The sequence below is a fragment of the Penaeus monodon genome, chromosome 6, assembly GCF_015228065.2.
Source record: "Penaeus monodon isolate SGIC_2016 chromosome 6, NSTDA_Pmon_1, whole genome shotgun sequence".
Taxonomy (NCBI): domain Eukaryota; kingdom Metazoa; phylum Arthropoda; class Malacostraca; order Decapoda; family Penaeidae; genus Penaeus; species Penaeus monodon.
In genome coordinates, this window is record NC_051391.1 from 38,350,147 (window position 1) to 38,358,336 (window position 8,190).

The window sequence follows — 8,190 nt, forward strand, 5'->3', positions numbered from 1 at the left end:
TTTTCCCCCTTCAAGAATGTTACCACAAGGAGGAATAGGGGCCACACAAGAAGTTCTACGACGACCACGACGACAAGAATACCACAGCAACTACGACGACCTCGATACCTACTTCAAGCCACACAAGGGCAGCGACTACAAGGGAAGCCACTACAAGGTATGGCCCAACAACCATTTTCCCTCTCAATTAGAATATTAATGACTACGTTCTTTGCAATGCTTTTTGTAAGATTTCTTAACCTGGCATCCCTGTAGATATTTTATCATTACTTTAGTACTATTTTAGTCCGGAACGACTGAGGGTTTGCAACTGGCCGATCTTTTCCCCCTTTGGATTATTTTTGGGGTGATTCTGAATGAATAAATCGTGTTTCCTATTCCTTTGCCATCGGTGCTTCAGGGTGGACATCATCATGATGCCCTGGCCAAAAGGGGGCCCACGAGAAGGCAAATACCACGACGACCACGCAGCCATGATGGCCACTACGGTGAAAAGGGCCACTATGGCCACAAGAGTTCCTATGGCACCAGGGGGACCAAAGCTCATTATGGTCACGACGATCATAAGGATATGGCCATGGGGGCCAGGGTTTGGTGGATTGAGGTGGGCAGGGTAGCGATATGGTCAGGGACATGGTAGCGGATATGGCCATGGTGGCCATTGGGAGGGGGTTACGTCATGGCGGACACGGGGGAGGTAAGAAAGATTTTTTTTCAGATCAAGGACAGCTCAAATTTTGAATGTAAATATAAATACATATAAATATAAGTTAGATATTTATTAAAAATATAATATATGTACCCACGTTGTACTTATCGTGTGCATATACTAAACATATACATTACTGTAATATTATCGGGGGGTTTTGAGTATGTACATGTCCTGAGTGCGTGTGCGGTGCCCTTAATTCCAACTCCACCTCCGGCTCTAACAGTTTCACCTCCTGTGCCATTAAAACCCCCCCCTCCCCCCCGGGCTACGGCGCCCACTCCACCGTCCAGGTCGTCCACCAGCGCGCCCAAGAGCTTCGCGTCCTTGGGCGATTTCGCCTTCCAGGACACTGAGGACCTCCTTCGAGTCCGATGCCCGGCGGGTCGCCCTCCGCCCCCCCCCGGGGCACGCTGTCCCCTCGATCCACGCCCGCCATCCCTTCGCTGAGAGATCTGCCCTGTATTAACATAGGTGCTTCCGCTCATTGTGGTGTATTTATTCAATAAAGACGATTTTGCAATCACCGGGCTTATTATCTTATAATTGATGTTCGCTAATTCAAAAAGCCTTGGAATTTGAAACTCTGCTGACCAAGTGACACTTGCAAAGGCGGGGAAAATGGAAATGGAAATTGAAGGATACACTTAATGAAGAGTTCGAGACCACAGCTTGCTCAGAATCTAAAAAAAAAAAAAAAAAAAAAAAAAAAATACAGAAAACTGGTGAAGACTAACAATGGGAGAAAGAGAATGACAGTAAGGGTTTTTTTTTTTAGATTGACAGCGTAGGTAAAAATCGGCCAAACAGTTTTTTTCAGGGAAAGGCACCTGATTTTCAAAATTCGTTTGCCATGTTGATCCATGAAACACCATTTGAGTATGATTTATTAAAAGAGTACAATGCTATACACAGGTTTATCCTTAATTATGTTTTAGTATATAAGGCGGCCAGTTCAAAGAAATAGTCTTTAGCACTACACTTATATGTCTCCGAGATTGAAAATCATACCCCACTGCCTTGTATACAGCAGTCCATGACAGGATTCCAATACCTCATTTTTTACTTTTTTATTAAACCAGTAGTGGGAAAGAGAATGACCACACAAGTCAACTGCTATTGGCTTCCCATCCATCCAACATTGGTTAGTTTGGTTCATGAGCTGGTCCCTAGAATTGTTTTATGATTACATTTTGTATGTCACATCTTAAAGAAATTGATTAAGGTCTGATCTTGACCAAAGAACTGAAAATTCTTTTGGGTGCCCATGTTTAACACAGTCAATACCTCCCTAGTTATATATCCACAAATGTAATTGGATAAATAATGAATGAAACCTATGTACACATAAACCGTGAGTGTATGTGTTTAGCGAAGAGAGGGCAGTGAGAGCACAGGAGTACCTGAGAACAGCGGATGGAGAGTCTTGTATGGCTAGTTCGGTTGCCATTTTCGAGCAAGAAAGTTTATATTTTTCTTCTCTTTCAAAATTTAAAAGTTTCCTTCTCTACCCTTTACCAGGGTTACCATACGACCTTTGGCAAGCACTACAGGGCGACGACGAAACCCAAAAGTATTTACGGCGACGCCCACAGCGGCAAAAGGGAGGGAAGGGTCACCACTAGCTCCAGGGCCCACCACGACAAGGTCACAAGGTCAAAGGTTTTTAACGTAACTATTGTTGGAAACGCAATAAAATCAACAATGCATTAACCTACACTACATATCGATTGTGTTTTCATACTCGTTTCATCTAAGTCATGAGTCACTCCAATGCTCCAACGTCAGTGATGTTTCTCATGTTGAAGGCACTATTATAAATCATATATATTTTTTAGCATTACATTATTATCATTACATGGTAAAAACTAATGTACGGGATCCTATTAACGAATATCTTTTTCAAGAACGTCTACCACAAGGAGGAATACAACTCACCGGATGTTCACACGACCAATGACACAAAAGTACCAAAGCAACTACGACCACACACACACACTCTCTCTCTCTCTCTTTCCCTCTCTCTTTTAAGAAAGCTACTACAAGGTCGACTAAATACTACTCTCTCTGTCTCTCACTTCCAAGGGAAGCCACGATAAGGTACGACCAAAATACCTCGCCCTCTGTCCCCTCTCTCTTGCTTGCCTGTTGCAGAATCCGTCCCTCACCTCCATCCCGGGCGGACACCGCCACGACTCACGTGGCCACAAGGGACACCACGAGAGAGGTAAATAATGTTGATTAAGAACATTTTTTTTTTTCTTTAATCTAGAAATTTTCTTGATTCGACGTCCCTGTATCTTCTTTTTTTTTGGTTTGGGCCCAATCTCTCCACACCTTTCGCTTGTTGGTTTGCCAATTTCTCTTTATCTTTTCGTTATTTTTCGCCAATCTTTTATTTTTATTGTTGCTCGACAATCTTTTTTCTCCCGATTTCTGATTCGCTAATCTCTCACCCCTGGGCCCTTGATAAAACGCCAATCTCTTCCCTTATTTTGTTGTTTGATTCACCGACCCTCTTCCAGTCTCTCGACTATTGATATTGCTGCTTCATGCATACCTCTCGAATCCGGGTGACTTTGTGGGATTTTTGATAATCTTAAATGAGTCGCCAAAGCTAATAGCAAATTTAAGGGCTGCGATTTACCCCAATTGGCCAAAAGCAGAGGAAGGTCGGAACGCAAGGGTTGGCGGAGGGTTTTTATGATGTTGCATTGCTTCGTTCGTGTGAGAGGGAATGCACGAGGGCGAGGAAGGAGAGATTGATATTACTGTAACTGTTTTATGGTTTATACAGTGAACAATATTTCCCTGCACACACACACACACACCCACACACCCACACACACACCCACACCCCACACACACACACCCACACACACATGTAAATATATATAGATATACATAAAATACATATAATATACACACACGTATATGCATACATGTACATATATTATGCATATATAAAAATATATATACCTTCATACATACACACACCCCACACACACCCCACACAACACCCACACACCACCACACAAATATATATATATATATATATATGAATTATATTTTATATATGAAGAGAGAGAGAGAAGAGAGAGAAAAGAGAAAGGATGGGGATGGCTGTTTTAAAGCATTTCCTCAAGCTTAACACCGGGATTTTGAACTCACAATGCGGATTTTTTTTTGCTGGTCAATTTTGTTATTTTTCATCAATCCCTCGTTATATTTTAGGGGCAAAACGTAACACTAACCTACTGAATAAGTTTAGTTAGTGAAATCACCATTGCCATAATGGAACAGTGTTAATAAGAAACATTACCTTGAAAGCAACTGTTCGAATCTCTTGTGCGAGACTTGAGGGACGCTATTTTACTGCTTTTTTTTTGGGGTGATTCGGACACAAAAAGCAAAGCAAACAAGCAAACACACACATTAATAATCACATACGCTCACACATTCAAACAATACACACATACATCCAAAACCAACAGACACAGATACATCCAAGCAGACATCCAACAGACAAACATACACACGCACATACAAACAAACAAAACAACACCCGCTCACGTGCAAGCAGGATTAGTCCATTCTGCGCGGACCCACCAACAAACAAAGGGTGTTGACTTTCGTTCCTGTTTTTTGCCTCTCCTGCTCTCTGATCCGAGGCCCTTTAGGGAACGTTGGGGAGATATTTTTATATCACGTCGGGAATGGATCGGTAGGGGAACCGAATGAGCATGAAAGTGGTATTGATCTTTCTTTTCAAATCTGATGAGTGATTTTTTTGTGTGTCTATCTTCCTCGCCATTTCTTGAAATTTCGATTTTTTTCCCCCGATTGCCAAGCTTCAGAACTTGTGTGCAGAAAAGGAGATTCAAGAACTAGGTCGTAAATCAATTTAAAGAACACGCAAACAATTACAAACACTTACACAAAAACCCCCAAATATACACTCAGTACAGACACACGGATTTACTCTCCCTTCGCTCAAAGGCACTCATTGCACGCGCGCCTGTCAGTACCCAGCACAAGCATAAGGGTAAGCATATTCAGGAGGGGCTTTGCCTTAAAACTGCACACCACGAGACAGAAACCCAGAGGAAAAAGCCGTTGCATCAAACACTTTTACCACGGGACAGATTTCCATGAGAGGCTACGACTGACCGGCCGCCCCCAGAGATCCAGTTTGGAGGGCCCGCGATCGCAGCGCTGTGGCTGCTGCTTGCCTAACCACAACCACCCGGGTTTACGTTGTCCCTTATAGCTTTTTTTGTGAATTTTTTTTTGAGTTGGCGGGAAATTGTTTTGTCTTTTTAATATAATTGATTCGAACTGTTATTATTGTATTATGTTATGATTATTAAATTGTTATTAAATCGTGGGAAGCAAGCATTGTAGAGCCATCTATCTCTCCCTTATATGGAGATGAACCCAGTCGGGTACTATGACAAGAATACATGCCATCCCACGGGAATAAAAAGTTTATTTATTGGGATTTTCACATAGATGGCTCTACAAGTGCTTATCACCAAGGGGTCAGTTATTTGTCCTGGAAACCCCGGAAAGGGTTCCCTTTTTCATTATTTCATTGTCTTAAATGTTTTTTAGATTTTTAAAAACAATTTAATAATCTAACATCAATAACAATCATAACAGTCGATATCAATTGTATTAAAAAAAAACACATTTTCCCGCCAATTCAAAGGGGTGGGAAATCAGGATCGGTCCAGCCTACTGTAGACTCCTTGCGGCTGAGCATGTGGAGCCCATCTGTATGTAACAAAATTCACAAAAACTACGGGACAGAACATAAATCCGGGGTGGGTGAGTTAATATACATGGAAAAAAGGGAAATATTCCTCGTAACGAATGAGTGCTGTACTTTGCAACGTGAATAATACCGATGAGATAATGAACACATACACGCATTGTTCAAAGAGATCACTTTACAAGAACAATTTACATTCACGAAAGTGCAGTTATGGGAATGAAACTGCGGTCTCGCAAATTACTTGCCACAAATCTACGGGATCACCCAACACATTTCAATAGACACTATCCTAAAAAACTACCATAATTAGAGACATAATCATTCCGACCGTATGCATTATTTCACAAACAATATCCTTTCGTATTTGAAATTATGGACGTGATTTTTAAAACTATAAACGTTTCCGTGTTGCTTCTTTTTTTTTTTTTTTTTTTTTTTTTTTTTTTTTTTTTTTTGTTTTTTTTTAGAGCACCACTAAATTTATATCACTTAAGCAAATAAACCACTGCTGGGTCTCCCAGGGCAAGGCCTGGGAAAAAGTGACCTGAAAACAAGTGAGAAATATCTGGATTCCTTTTCTCTTTCGATGTAGATGCTGGTCTGTTTCAACAAGTAAATGATTATTGCTAGGCTTTGCGTTGTTGCAATTAATGATACTGGTATTATTATTATTGTTACTATTACTATTATTATTATTATTATTATTATTATTATTATTATTATTTCCTTTTTTAACAATAATAGTGTTGTTATTATTTTTTTGTTAGTGTTATTGATATCAATATTATTATTACTACTACTATTATTATTATCATCACAATTGATATTTATAATATCAATATTATAATTTGTGTCATTTTCATCATTATCATCTTTATTATTATTGTTATCATTACTGACTATTTCATCACCCTGACTGATATAATTTTTATTTTTATTATTATTGTTATCATTGTTATTATTATTATTGTTATTATTATCATTATTATGTATATTATTATTATCAACATGCCATAATAATTATTTATTTTATTATCATTTTTATTATCATAATAATAATAATCATAATAGTGAAATATAATAATTGATATTTATTATATTATCATTATTAATATCATTATTATATTTTTATTATTATTATTTTTATTATTATTATTATTGTTATTATTATTATTATTATCATATTATCATCATCATCATCATTATCATCACCATTATTAATATTATCATAACTGTTACTATCATCATTCTTTTTATTGAAATTATCATTATTTCTATCAATACTATTTTTCTTTTATTGTTGCAACACTTCCAAATGCGACCCGATCTTCCGTAAATCGTTTAGCGCGATAAGGACGATAATCGTAATAAAATCAACCTCTCATAAGCCTTTGATATTCTCTAAGCTTACGTTCGCGAAGCTCTGTGAACGTAAAGAAAGGGAGGGGAGAGAACGTGATGTGCTAACACAATACTTTTAGTCTATATTTGGGGTGGCTGTAGCGCTATCACACACACACACACACACACACACACACACACACACACACACACACACACACACACACACACACACACACACATACATACATACCTGACACACACACACACACACACACATCTCTCTATCTACCTCTCTCTCTATCTCTCTATGTATATAATACATATATACATATATGTTATATATATTATATAGTATATAAGTATAATATATAATATATATATATATATATATTATATGCATACACACACACATACACACACACACACACACACACACACACACACCCACACACACACACACACAACTATATAATACAATTATATATATATATATATATATCATAATAGATAATATATATATATAGATATATATTATTCATATATATATATAATATATATATATATCTAAATATTATATATATATATATATATAATATATATATATATATATCTATATATATACTAATATATATATATATATATATATATATATTATATATATATATATTACTATATATTATATATATATATACTATAATATTATTAATATATATATATATATATATATATATATAATTATATATATATATATTATTATATTTGTGTGTGTTGTGTAGTGTGTGTTGTGTCGTGTTGTGTGTGTGTGTTGTGTGTGTGTATGGTGTGTGTATGCATGAATAGTATTAAGATATTAATATATGATACTATATATATCAGATATCTCTAATACTATATCTAATATACTATATGTATATATTATTATATACATAGAGAGATAGAGAGAGAGGTAGATAGAGATGTGTGTGTGTGGTGTGTATGTAGTATGTATGTGTATGTGTGTGGTGTGTGGTGTGTGTGTGTGTGTGTGTGTTAGTATTATGTTCCTTGTTGTGTGTGTGTGTGTGGTGTGTGTGGTGTGTGTGTGGTGTGTGTGTGTGTGTGTTGTGTTGTGTGTGTGGGGGTGTGCTTGCGCTACAGCTACCCAATATACCTAAAAGTATGTTGTATCACTACGTTCCTCCTCTCCTTTCTTACGTTCACAGAGGCTCGCGACTAAGCTTAGAGATATCAAGGTATGAAGGTTGATTATTCATTATCGATTATCAAGTCCATTATCGACAATGATATATAAAAGAAGAAGAACGTTGATAATATTTGGGTTGGGATGTATGGGAGTGTTTTTTGTTTTTTTTTTTTTTTT